The sequence below is a fragment of the Vanacampus margaritifer genome, chromosome 6 (genome assembly GCF_051991255.1).
Source record: "Vanacampus margaritifer isolate UIUO_Vmar chromosome 6, RoL_Vmar_1.0, whole genome shotgun sequence".
NCBI lineage: Eukaryota > Metazoa > Chordata > Actinopteri > Syngnathiformes > Syngnathidae > Vanacampus > Vanacampus margaritifer.
The window spans coordinates 22,213,436-22,228,412 of record NC_135437.1 but is presented as its reverse complement, the minus strand read 5'-3'; the positions used below and the strand labels follow the sequence as shown (position 1 = coordinate 22,228,412).

General features: G+C 37.0%; 1 protein-coding gene across 1 annotated transcript in view; it reads left to right on the top strand.

Annotated features, from left to right (window-relative positions):
• The window catches only part of ccdc73 (coiled-coil domain containing 73), a 36,830-nt gene extending 22,033 nt beyond the window's left edge, over positions 1-14,797 (top strand). The window contains exon 22 of the mRNA XM_077567455.1: positions 14,685-14,797. The gene's annotated coding sequence lies outside the window, so the exon portion shown is untranslated. The remainder of the gene's footprint in view (positions 1-14,684) is intronic.
• The last annotated feature ends 180 nt before the right edge of the window (positions 14,798-14,977 follow it).

Here is a 14,977-nt window from a genome sequence, read left to right as displayed (position 1 = left end):
TTGTCTGTTGTAACAGTGTTAATAGCTAATTAGCTGTTCAGTCTTTAATGGCAAATGGGGGTTGCTGGTCTAAGAGGCTCTCTAACCAGTCGCACCTTTGGTCAACGCCTTACTGTTTCTGTTGCTGCAATTACAATTTAGGACATGGCTGGTCAGGAGAAAAAAAAAATCACCTATTAACATAAATTTAGAGGTACCAATTAGTTCAACCAATTAACACACATTAAGTCAAATTAAAACGTTTTAATTAGCCTCTTGTTAGCTTTATGTTCCCAGTCAAAGAGTAACATTTGGCCCCATGTTTGCATGAGCAATCTCACCACAGATAGTTGGCCACTAATTGCAGATTAATTGCTCTCTAAAGACAATGAGGAACTGATCATGCCCGCGTATCTAAGATTGAGATTAAGTGAGTAACAAATATTCAAATATAGTAATCATGAAGGAGGATATTTAGGGGTCTAGTTAGATGATCAGTGATAAAATATAAATTACTCACAAAAAAAGAATCTTGGCATTCCACCAAGCACTGTGATTTATTACAAAGTTTTCATTCGGCATTTATTAGTCATTTTAGCAAAATAAAGTCCACTCATTGGCCGACAATTGAGATTGGCGTGTTACTTATGTCACCAGATAAGGTTATAGTTATCCTGCGTCTATACAGTAAATTAGTTGCAGACTTGCATAACTATATTTTGGGAACTTTCTGGCTGCCAGTGTATCAGCTACCAGATCCAAAGTTGCTCCCGACGATGCAAGACTCATTCTGCTCACTCATTAAAATTAATGGTGCATATTTTGATGGTTAGCACAACGTCTCTGCACTTACTGCTAATGAATACATCTGAATGTTAATGCTCTCATAAAGACATCTGGTGCATTTGAGTGGCTTTGTCCACCACTGCTGACCCTTATCCTTATTGGGTGCAATGGGGGCGGGTGGGTGTATGGCGGGGGAGGTGTGGAATGTTAAGGAGTTAATATTTTCACATACAGTTTGCTCTCACATCTTATTTCTTTATATTCCTTTGTCACACACACACAGACACATGTGCGCTTCCGCGTGCACACACACACACACACACACACTGTGGATTATGAAGTCGTGGGGTTTTGAAACAGTCAATTACCCTCGAGCAGGGGAGGATACCTGCAGTTAATTACTGCTCAGTATTTTATATGAAGAGTAAATAAGGAGACCACTGACATTCACATTCCATCAATGTGTCCCCAAGCACACACTTGGTTTTGTGTGTATAAGTGGCTGTGCATGGTCATAATGTGTTGCAATACTTCAGAGGCGCACAATGGGAAAATACACACAGTAAGACATAGCATGTGGAATGTCCTGTGTTATATTAAAAAGTGTTACATTTACAGAGAATGTCCTTATTGACATTGTCAGTGAGATTTTATTTATTTTTCTTTTTATGAGTGTCAACTAATAACCTTAATCATCTTTTAAAAGGCAGATTATTTGATACAGCTCTTGCGTTTGATATTATATTGGGTCACATTGTTGTGGCTGGTAAGTATCATACGCTCAATGGATCAATGGTAACATATTTCTTTGAGTTGGCGTTGCAAAAGCATGTCATTCCTAACTCCCTAACCATCCCTTAAATCCAACTTCATAGTCACTGGTTCTCCTCACAAGTCTCGTCTAAGTCATAGTCAGAAATATACACTGAAATCATGCCAGACACCGACGTACCCGTTTCATACAGATGCCTGTACAGAAATAGAGCTGTTAAACTTCAGTTCTGATTTACTGGTCCATTTTATTGAAATTCTGTACATAAGAAGGGAGTGAAGCAGTATATTTGTCAGTCCTCCAGTTAAATGGGTCCCAGCACTAAACATGGTTCAATATCCTGGGGTTATAGGGCCGTGTTTTGTCATATTATACCTCTTGCCGCAAAATACATCATTGTAAATCAAATGGGGAAGTCGTATTAAACGGCGCAGTAGACGGAGTGCAATCCTGGCACTCCGAGTGTACTCAAGAGTCTTAAATTGAAGAAGTGCAGCTGCTCCTTTGGCCTTGTAAAATATTTGAATTAGAAGATTATAGTTGACGGTGTGTTGAATGTTGTTATATCTTTTGTCCCATCTAATTTCTTAATAGCCATCTGACACTGTTAGTTAATCAAATATTTTAAGTAATTTGTTCCTTTGCTCAATAAAGATGTGAGAGAACCTCTGTATTAGCAGTTGAAAAACTGTAGCTCACAAGGCAGATACTATTAACACCTTTTTTATGCAAAACATTCACTTCTATAACCATTATACACTGTCTTCTAAAGGAAAATGCTTCTCATTTAAAAAATAAAAAATACAATTAAAAAATAAACTCGTCTTTACTCAATACTGGATGAATATCAAACTCAATTAGTAAATTGAGCCTGAATCTTGTAGTCTGATCCAGGAATTAGACTGGTAGTTGATTTCAATCACTCCCATGTTCCTGTGATGCCTTAGGTATAAACCAGAAAGAGCCAAGTGACTGTAGAACAACAACAAGTGTATCACAAAAAGCAATTATTTACTTAGAACACTGCACACTAAAATTTTCATGAGATTTTATGTACGTACGTACGATATAGCATAAATAAATGTTGTGTACCACAGTAGCAAAAGTAGAATATATGAGCCAGCTAAGGACCTATAGCTCCTTGTTCGAATACATTTTATGAACATATTGTATGCATGCTTTGTATTGTAATTGTAATTGATTTTCAAATATGTGTTGATTACAATTACATAGTTACTCCGTTGGAGAAAAAAAAAATAGTACCAGTCAGTTAATTTATCCTCCCAGGAGGACCACCATGATGGCAAACATACGTTTCTGATTTCCTGGGAAGGCTTTTACTTCTTATGGGTACACGGTCCTCCCACAGATAGACACTGATACCTATATATCTACAGGAATGTGTGTGTGTGTGTGTGTGCACTGCAGCATGCTTGTGTGGTTGCTCCTGAGAATGACACCGCTTGGTTATTCATGGCGGCGAGGCCTAAACTCTTTGGCACCTAAACATGCATGCATACACACGGTCAATCCACAAGTCTGCCCTGTTACTTATAGTCAATATAAAGAATGTTCATCCAGTTGAGACCTATCTTATTAACCTGTTGATCATTGCTCACTATTTCTCCTGGTGTAGTAGTTAGTTAGCTGCATGTATTCCTAAATGTTCAAGTCTCTTCAAATTTACTGAGATCAGGACCTCACGCATACACATGTTCACTGCCCTCTTAATCACTGACCCAAAACAAAACGTCAAGCTCTATTTCTGCTATAAAACGTAATTAGTTATTGCCTTTGAAATGTCAAAGACTTGAGACCTTTTACTCTGTAGCAACACATTTATGATCCGTTTCTAAAGTTGAATCACGGCTTTGAACTCACAGATAACGGCTGCAGTGTTTGGTCTTACTTTTTTACATTTTGTTTCAAATGGGAGCAACCCGTGTGGTTGAAATTGTAGATAACAAACACAGACTTCAGGTCAGGTTGGGGTTACTAGTTTACTTATATATTGTTTACTGCTTTCAATGAATAATGAGCCTGGAAACAAAAAAAACAAGAGTAGAGTCGTCGGGTGAATGAAAACAATATTGCACAGAATAACTAATAGGGATGTAACGATATCCAAATGTCACGATATGAACCTCATGATACAATAATTATCACAATATTGTGGTAGTGTTGGCAATCTAAAAAAAAAAGCTCATAATACTCTATAGAGGACCTTTAGATATCAACCTCTTAGTTTTCTGCTATGCCAGTATTGTCTCCGCCATCTTGAATTATTTTGTAAACAATGCACAGCGATGTTACTATTGGCTTAGCAGCGTAAACTATCATAATCTATGTAGTTCATAATGGTGTGCTTGGCTGAAGCAGGTGAAAAGTAACGTTTTTTGATGGAGATGCGGTGCTTTAAATATCGTAGCATGACGACGACGATATTGTGGCAATTTTAATATCGCGATATCACGAAATTGCTGTTTTTGTGACTTCCCTAATAACTAACAGTGTTTTTTTTTTATTTATTTAAATACTTAATCATTCATGGCTCATGTGCATTATAAGACTTATTTTTTAATTGCTGAAAAGTCTCGGCATGCTCAACTACGTTATCTATGACTCGACAATTATGAAGCGAGATTACACACGCCATTTTGGTAATGCTGCAGGAATCCCAATAGCTGGTCCATTAAAAACTCAAAATACATCTCAGCTTTGGTTGTTTTCATAGAGAATTAGTCACAACACTGTTAAATGTCTATTTCTATTGTTATTCAATTTGCAGCTTGAGATCGGCCACGCTGTGCCCAATGAGGTCCTTCTTGTTTTGAACACCGTACTTCATTTTGTTTGATTGACAAAAAAATGCAACATATGGGCTAAATTTACACTTAACATATAAGCAAATGTTTGAGGAAGGTTTTCTCATTGAAATACTTCTATCGATGAATCCATACTGCGTTTGTTTATATAGCACTTTTAATACTTGGAAAAAGCTAAACATAGTGCTTCACGATAACACACTCGCGCGCAAGCTAAAAAATAATGTTTGTTAGCATGCTACATGTTACCATGCTTGTTAGTAAGAATTTAAAAATTGTTTTGTAGGGCAGCCATATTATAGATTTACATCGGAGGGAACAGGCCCATTTAAAGTTTCTACAGGGTCTTTCTAATTGAGGGAGGCACGGCAACAATGAGTGGCCATTATTGGAGGAAATACAGTATACAGACAATTATTACTATTTATTACATACATATTGTAAAAATCCATCTACTGCATCTGCATTCATTTGATTATTAGGTGAGCAGTGATCTTGTTTTTCGTATTGGGAAATGTGCTCATTTACAGCATACTGTAGTACTGTACCAACCAATACACTACTTATTCTTGGAATTGTTAACCATTGGTTGATCAAAGTTTTTCATTCCAAGCTTGACTCGAGTGAAAAAGTTAGGTTGACCTCAATAATGTGCCTTAAAGTCATTTTTCATTATTTAATCTCTTCTCTTATTTGCTTCGAGACTCATACTGTGAGTTGTTATGGTTGCATATCACCCAACACAGGATTGCATTTTTTGCTTTGGGGGTTCTACACAGGCCCACACTAATATCTACACACAGGTTGCATCAATGTTTCTTTCTTTTTAAAGTCCCCGTAAAGTAAAAATTAAATGTTGTGTAAATTTGGCAGACCACAGAACATATTGTTAACAAGCTTGCCAAATTTGAATGAATAACAAATTCACCAAGTGCCCCCAAAAAAAAAAAAAATCAGGAAAACTGAGATGGTGAAAAAACATTTAATTCTCTCACAGGAGTTCAGCACTTAATCATTCTGTCTTTGCACAAGGTTTAGCCATTGTCTTCATACACATTTATTGTATTGAAAAATAAATATAAATTATGAATCATCATAATGTGTTGAACTTGGAGTCCAACTTTGAAGACTGACTACCAGTCACAAGCATCACATTTGAAAACAAAATACTATCTTTAAAGGTGAACCCAAAATTGAAATGCTAAACATGTTTTGATTACATTACCATAAATTATATTTATTTAAAAAATATGCTTAGTGTACTTATACACAGATATCGGCACTGAGATCCTGCCAGACCCCCTTTACTGGGGCCCCGCTATTAATGAGCTATATATAAGTTGCTAGCAGGCCATCGGGATTTGCCAGCCATTTTACCTGTGGGCCGGTCAGGGAGGAGTGAAAAATAGAAAATCATTTCCATGTTGTTAACGTGTTGCATCCATTCGCATTGTTTGCCAATAATTAATTATTATATAATATAATAATAATAATAATTATAATTATTTGCGACCTGCTCACGACAGATATAACCATCGCCTCTCCTGCTCAAAGATCATTGATGGGTTCTGTACGACATTGGAAGTTTGTGCCCCAGGTGGTGCTTGATGCCGAGCAATACCCTTGCAGTGGTTTCTGTGCTGTTGTTTGTTTTAGCTGTTATTTTTTGTTTAAAGATAAACAGTTCGGATAATGAAGGGAAATAAGTCTCATTGCTGTACTATGCATTAACAATCTTTAATGTGTGATGATTTGTTTAATTCATGTGATTCATCATCAGACCTTTATTTAAATTGTAATAATAATAACATGATGGATAAAGTGTTTTTACTTTCAAATAACTATTTGGAGAGAGGCAATAAAGTGAGTTGATGGTAATCTGTTAGCTGCTGATTGATGGTGTTCAGTCCAGCTTTTAATGACCTGTCAGACGGCAGGAAAAATGAGGTCACAGGCCATCTGATTCTGACCAGCAGAGGTCTTACCCCACCGCTGCCCACTGCCACTGTGGTCATCCCTCTAAATCTCTGTCTTACAATATGTTTGTTTTTTCGTGTGCTTTTTCATGTCGGAAGTGAATGAGGCCGCCTTACAAAAGCAACAAGTGGACCTTGAAAATAGATGATTTAGACTAGCAAGGGAGTTTTGATTCAAAGAAAACAGAACATACAAACGTGAAGAAAATCTCCTGCTTTGCTGTTCAGGCTAATTTTGTCTGGGTATATTAGCTGTCTAGATACAAGATACTTTTTTGAACCATGCAGGACATCATCCAAACAATCAGCCTTTGACGACTGAACCCGCACCTTCCCATTATAATTCCCTGTCAGCCCATTTGTTATTAGAGCGCTGGAATGTGTCTAGTACTTGATCATGGAGAACGCTCAGCCGGCAGCAGGACACTCATTTTCACCCTCCTCAACACATACATACACACGCGCACATACTGTAAGAAAACACACATTGTTGTGATGATGGCTGAGCAATAAAGTCACACATGCCCTAACTGTGGAGTGTTTCTAGGTGGCTGCACATCCTCAAGGCTTTAATTAAGGCCCAAACTGCAACTGCTGTGAGGTCTTTATTTATTTTAGGGGTGTCAGGCTATTAAAATCTTCAATTGTATTTAATCGCAAGACTTCAATAGTTAACTCCCGATTTTCTAAATGAACAATAAAATGTATAATAACATATATTTTTTCTATTTATTTATTATTTATATTTATTTTATTTTTTAAGTTTTCATTTACTCTTGTTAACATAAAAGTAAAAAAAAAGTCATCAAAAGAAAAAAACTAATAGAAATATGGCTGCATCTTTTAGCCATTGATACAGCAATTTAATTTCATAAAATTGAGTTAAAATTATAAAGATGTACTTTACTGTAAAAAACGAGTTTGATATTGATTTCTGTTTATGTCATTTTTCTGCCACCAGATGGCATAATTGCATTTGTAAGATGTTGGTGACGGCTCAGCGCTATTTTTTCTTTTCAAATTAAGAGCTATCTAATCATTAACATTGTAATAAGTATCTTGTGAAATTCTGCACATTTATAAAATTGGAAAATACGACTTGACCCCACTTTCCACAAATATATGCATTATTATTAAATTTATTACTGCAAATTTTTGATGTGAGCGTGTCTGCTGCGTTGCGACTGGAATTCCACCAGGCTTTCCAAGTAAGCGCATTAAAATAAATTAGCGGTAAGAAAACCTCATCTAGATTGAAAAAAAAATGGGCATTTTTCAAAGCCAAATGTTGATGTGATGGAAATCTTTGACCCTGTAAAACTCCTTCATTATGGTTGTGGATATTCTCGTTCATCCAAGCCATTGATTCGATCGCAAATGGATTGTTCTGTTTGTCTTAGAAGACGTTTTACCTCTAATCAGGACAGACTTGATTAGAACAGACCAGCCTGAGTTGGTGCGGATAACCCATTTATTTATGCTCCAAGTTGGAGGCACGCCCCACCACCAGAAATGGCATCATTCTTTTGGGATGCAAATGTTGGGCATAGAGGCCTTGTTGGTCAATAAATCATTGGGTGGAAACTCACTTGTTAATATTCCATTTTAATTGTAAAAAAAGTAGGGAGCTACCTCTGCAGTAACAGGGGACTTTTTTTTTTTGTTGGTTGTGGGAGGCGAAATCATCAAGTTTCGTGGGAATGTTGAAGTGTAAAGGAATGTTATGTTGTCTGAAAATCCTTCGAGCTTGTTGCATCTGTCACTTTCGCATCTTTTTCTTTATGTGCGGAGAAGTGAAGAATGTTCCTTTTTTTTTGTGGCACACTTTCAATTGAGGAGCTGTTGAACTCCACACTTGCACACGCTGTCCTTCCTCTGTCTGATATCCTTTCTCAGTTTTCTTGCCAGCGCGGTCATCATACTCACTGTTAGTTATTTTGGATGACTGACTCGCTCATTATGTGTCAGTGACAAGGACGAGATGAAGACTGGAGTCAGTGTTAGATCACTGAGGCCTAAAAGACCCTTCATCTAAGATTGTTTAATTTAGTGTGGTTTCATCATGATTACCATTATGATTTACAGTGAGAGTGGTTTCTGGATATTATCTGTAAGGCGGTTTATATTTTCATAGATGAGTTTTTTTGTTTTCTTCCATCCACAAATGTCAAACAGTTATTATTTCTGACAAGAGTAAAGTGTGATTAGCGTATATCTGGGTGTTTGTGTGTGCCATGGCTTTGACTGTGTTACTGTTCAGTGTCAGTCTTTGGGCTCTATTTTTGTGACAACTGCGTCATTCTGCGCAGAGGCGTGTTAGACCGGGTGTTCTATCTGCCTGTGACTGGATCACATTCACCAAAATCATGTTGCAACCAGTGGTCTACCTACTGCACCAACTTTTTTGTCAAAGCAGACATATAGTTTAGGCAAGTTTAATTTATTTGTGTAGCACATTTCATACACAATGTAGACGACTTAGATGACTTTCTGCCACCAAATTGTCAAAAGACACTCTTGTTTCGACAGTAGGCCGACACTCAACTTGGCGCAGACAGCTCAAGTGCAGAATGCAAAAAATCTGAATGCACCAGCATTTCCGCAAGCGCTGTCTACAAAAATTGAGCCTGCTGCCGTTTACAAGAGTCGCTAAGGGTTTTAACATGTATACAGTAAATCTATCATTGTGTGTCTGTAACACCTGACGAACCTCCACCCGGGAATGAAGGCATGTTGATGTCGGCCTGTTTATACAATTTGCCGTATAGAATGTCCTTATCGGACATATTGATTTTGGTTTTGACGTCAATTTTTCCATCCATACAATCTTTAACATCAACTCTTGCTACAAGGACATGTCGTGTTTAATACATATATTTTGCTCTGACTTGATGTGATGGATTTAACATCAGGCACTTGAATCACAGGCATCTCAAGCGGGTCATAGGTTTGAATTTGTAGAGATTTAGGATGTTCAAATCCTGTCTAGGGCTTTACATTGTCTGAACAGGAAGATTTGGCACCATATTGAGGAAAGAGTTGTGATTTGTTGCTCAGGGGTCTATCTGAAAATGTACTTTTGTGTACTGAACACTCAGTTGAATGCTCTGCCTTCAGATGTCCACTAACAGTCACAGATACTATCTCTGAAGAATTCTGTTTAACAGCCAGAACATAACTCAGTGCACACAGGGCTGATAGCAAGCCAACTTATCTCTGCATTTCTCGCTCCACTTTTCTGGTTTAATTCTCTTGTAAAATGCTTCACTTTCTTACTTGAACTGTTGAGTTTGCGGTGAGCTGTTGGTATATTACAGTTGTAGATGTGTTTTTACTCACTCTTAACAATATAACACCTTGGTTTAGTCCAGTGGTGTCCAAACTACGGCCCTGGGGGCTATTTGCGGCCAGCCTTCCATTTTCTAGCGGCCCCCAGCATATACAAAAACACAGCCTGCTTTTCTAGATATGTAAAGAAACTATTTAAAAAATAAAATAAAATCACATTAATGATTAACTAAAATCCTCAAGTAAAAACTGCTTTAAATATATTTTATTACCAATTTGTCTTCCTTGAATGTGGAGATTGGCTCAGGACTGGGGCGGATTTATTCTAGTGGGATAAAGGGGTGTGGGCCACCCCAAAATCTTTAAAAATCCCGAACTGTTTGTCTTGTTTAAAACATTATATTTACTCCTGATGTTGGCTTGCACACTGCAACGAGTGAAAAATAGTTATACACAAACACTGCTCATTGTTGTTTTTACTGTTCACACATTTTCTCGAGGCTATTGCTTTTAAATTAAGACACACACTCTCACCGTGCAAGTGACAACACCTTGTGAGTTTCTGCACAAGGCCGCAAGTATCCCTCACAATTTCTGTTAGTTTGAATCCAACATCTGCTTATTCAAAGCAATCAAATGTTCCCGTTTATATTATGTTTAAGGTGGCATGTGTTTACTCAAAACGGCTTCAAAGATATCCCGTGCTTCAGTGTGTGTTCCAGTTAAGCACCTGTTTGCAGGGAGTCTGTCTCCCTTCAATGGATATAAATGTTTAATTAAAAGCAACAAACTTATTTCATCTCTCTCTCTCTCTCTCTCTCTCTCTCTCTCTCTCTCTCTGGCTCTTGACAACCCAGTGCCAATCATGCACATTTATTATCATTGCGAAGCAATCTATACAATTAACAATCACATTTTTTCCCCCAATTTTATTTTGAACATGTATATAAAGGAAAAACAAAGTGGTTATAAAAGTGCATGTGTAAAGCAACATTTAAGTGTCCCATTGAATGTGTGGTTTATTTTAATAGAAATGTCCACTCGGCATCCCTTTCCTTCCTCTGGAACTGATTAAAGCATTGTCATGTCTCAATTTGCTTTAAATTTTTCTAAAGAAACATTTCTGGTAGGAGAGGGAGCCGATTGTGGCGATGATGAGTTGATGTAGACTGTGGGTCTATGTTTCATTGGTTGAAAGTAATCCCAATAGTGTGTGAGTGCACATAAGTACTTTGTTACATAGATGAGCAGAGATAAATGATGACTTCACCATCTGGAAATCCAGTCTTGCTCTCTCTCTCTCTCTTTGCAAAGAACTACTGACCCATGATTCAACTCGAGAAGGAACAGAGAGAGAGGCACATGGTACTAAAAGTGCTTGTCATGAGGAAGAAAATCTGTGTGTTAAATGGCATTGTTTAACTGTCAATTAAAGTGCTCCAAATAATGCATATACAGTAGGTACGAGCATATGTAAGTAGAGCCTGGATGATGTAATGACGTAAGGTGAATGACTGACCAGACAGTAAATCTGATTAAATGTAATATTAAAGTACGTTGAGGCAAAGAGGTCAGTTTAGGATGACATTTTGACCACTTGACTGTGTACTCAAATAACTATCCATCTATTTTCTATGCTGCTTACCATCATTAGGGTCATAGGTGAACTTGATTCTATCCCAGTTAATAACAACTTTTTTGTGTGTGCTGAAAATCAGTGCATGTTTTGCGCTAGGATCCCAGTATGGAGTAATGAAAGCCTGTCAAAGAACAAACTTCACTGTTTGCATCGACCATCCAGTGCATATTATCTCAGTATTGTGAATCACGATTTACAGAGGTTAGGTTTATACTTCACAGCATTTTTATTTTTTTTACTGATGAGCTTCACTTGTATTTTATTGTTTAAGACAACATGATGCAGTCAAATTCTGAGAAGCTCGCAGAGATATATCGAAACGAGAAAATGTATTAATACATTCTTACTGATGAAATATGCATGTAGCACTTAATGTTATCCTAAACTTATTGAAACCGTACGCCACACACTGTGGCATTGTCGCCGTAGCGACAGTAAATAATGTGAAAATGTAGCGGATAAACCAATGTATTCAAGTTGGGCAAGCTTAGTGACTGGCAATGTAAGATGGCCGCCGGTGGCTTCACTTCTCGCTACAGTGAGTAAGCGGCATTGTTAATTGTAACTGACTAACCCAAATGTTGTTTCGACTGACTGTTTTAACTCGAACAACAAACAATTTATCGGAATCAGCCATCTTTGTTGTTCACATTCACTTTGAGGTCAAAACTGGGGGATTCCAAGTGGGATATGTCTGACTTCCCACCTTCCTCGAATGCAGCAATAGGCCTCAACACGCGATGTCATTTTCAGTCGACAGCAAGTAGCAAAATGCGTTATTAAAGGTGTCAATTGTACATGAAACATAATGATGTTATCAAATTCATGATAGACAAAATATTAACTTTTTACTACTGAAAATGGCAAAATGAGTCAATTATCACTTTAAGTATTTAAAGGGGATAACTCCAAAAAATTGTTTACAATAATATTTAGCTACTGTATGTGTCCCCATTAGTCTAAACGTGACATTCTGATTAATATTGTGCTTGTGGAATATAAGTAAAAAAATCCACCCATTTTTGTCCATCTCAAGAGGCAGCCATTTTGCTATAAGCTATTAACTGAAAATAACATCACAGTTGCTCAGGTAACGAACAATCACATGTTGGTCAAGCCCCACTTTATTCTGCACTTGAGGATGGTCGGACTTTTCCGACTTCAAACCAGGAAGTGTGTACGGGAACGCCCCATTGAACTTAGTCAGATAGCTTTCTCCATTCATAAATATTCAACATAACATCATCGACGTAACACAACGTATGTGACAATATGCCGCTATCTCCCTGCATGAAATTATACAGTGAACTACTGAACTGTATGGAATGTTTATGAAATAAGATAAAAAACATTAAATGAAGCAAAAATGTGAGAAGGCAAGTTTGCTGGAGGTCAAAACGACTTTTGAGGACCAAAATAAAATGTATCACTATCTGCCATTTTGGTTGTTTACTTGTTGGATTAGAACGCTTTCAGGTCGGAACTAGGAAAAAACAACTCAGATATATCTGACGAGATATATCGCTAATTTAGTAACAAAGTATTAGACACAACTCTCAATATGATGCACTGCAGTAGTAAACTACAACAACAATACTCATATTGCTTAAATAATACTACTTTGAAAGTGTCAAACAAAACTAAGCCATGTTACCTATACATATTCAAAAATCAATTATGACACTGTAAAAAGTTTCCCACACACCGTGCTATGTTGAATATCTGTCAATAGTTCATAGTTGAACACATCATTTGTTTTCAACTGAAGTGACAATTGGACACATAGACAAGTTTGTGTCTTTTTGCTCTGTGTTTTGCTGATAAACGATCCACTGATCCATCATGATAAGCCTTGTGATCTGTGATAGGTTTCAAACGAAGAAATAAACCAGCAGCGCTAAGCGCACACTCACACACTTTTCTCCTGATGTCTATTTCCTTTCCATTCTCAATGTGAACTTAGCTGCCCATCCCAAAAGAGCACTCATGCATCTGACTGATCAACCAATATTGCTGAAGATTGATGGCTATACTGCCGACAGTGGAACGCATTCCTCTGCTCCAAACAACATATTATCCTCAGATGAGATTTCACCAGTGTTATGCTCACTTTATTTATTTATTTGACTGGCCACGGTACAACAAGCAAGAAAAGACGCCTTAAACAGTTTGGGAACAGCGGTTCTCCACTCTGACATCATGCACAAAATAAACAAGCATGGCTGATTTTCAAATCATTGTCCAGGGTCCGCTATCCATATAAGGCACTTCCGGTGTTAATTGTTTTTAATTTCTTGCGTTTAATTTTGCAGATGTGCTCGGTTGCACATATGCCTCAGCCATTCACATCATCTGGTCTGTTTTGTTCCAGCAAATTAGAGTTTATACGCTTCAACACATGCACGCGTCACAGTAAACTTGATATATTTTTCCTTTCCGATAAGGCCCACTGAAGCAAGCAGAGAGATCATCTGCAATTGTATATATATTATATAATAATGACAATAGCATACTTTTTTTCCTGAATTTAATGTATGCATTTATATATATTTTCAAGAGCAGTTTTACACTGATTTGGCTGGTTTAAAAGATATTAGCTGGATTCTCTTTCTGTGAACAATAGAGAGTTTGACTGAAAGCTGGTGTTTCAAAATTCCAACCATGTTTTAATGTATCACATGGGGGTGAAAAGTGTATAATTATGGGCAAAATAATGGCAGGTATACATTTCTTTTTTTTCCTTTTTTTTTTCTGGCAGGTATACATTTCTAAATTTAGTATGTGTGTGGAATGTTTTGCTAAATAATTGTGCCAACAAATGTGTTGATAGTCAAAACCATGGAAATATGACCCACAATATTTTTTTATCATGTACAATAAAATGTGTATTTTTCTATTTACTTTCATTTTATGACTTTATCTAGTGACATTCATTTTGGAGTGGCACCATCTTTCTTAATTAACACGAGCCAAATAATAGTCAAACCAAGTCCATCTTCAAGATGCATATTCCTCAACAAAATATTACACTCGGGCACATTAGAATTATTATTATTTTTTTAACATAAATACGTTAACAAAATATAAAAAAACAAGATAAGGCAATCTGAGTCTGACAATGCAGAAATTTGCGAATACACAAGTAATGTAATTTAATGTGATGCAGCATATTTTAATTTAACACAATATAAGTGTATAGACTATAAATTGTATTGTAAAACTAATCAAATATTTTTGGAAGGCAGATTTTTTTTTTTCTCATCTGGCTTAAAGCATGCGGTTATTTTTTCAAAATAAATAATACTGACTATGAAAGCATTTTCTCATGATTGTATGTAAAAAATAAATGACTCTAAATGAAAATACATGAGTGTATAAATATAGTGTCACCTCCTGACTCCGCCTACACATCTACCCAGATGGAGAGCATGGAGGGTAAAGAGGGCTACTCCTCCTCACTGGTCCACTCTTCTCCCTCCATTCACAGAGAAGACTTTTACCGAAGACAACCGCTGTACTCCTTGAATGGACCAAACACTCCTCCACGCCAACGCGAAGACCACAGCTGCTTGTCCTCTTCCGTTTTTCTTCTCAATGTAGTTAAGTTGGCCTCTAATTCACTATGATCTTGAAGAGTTTCTGCAGAGTGTTTGGTATTTTCCCAAATCTGATGGCCATCAACTGAGCCAGACTTTGGAAAGACTTCTTCTTC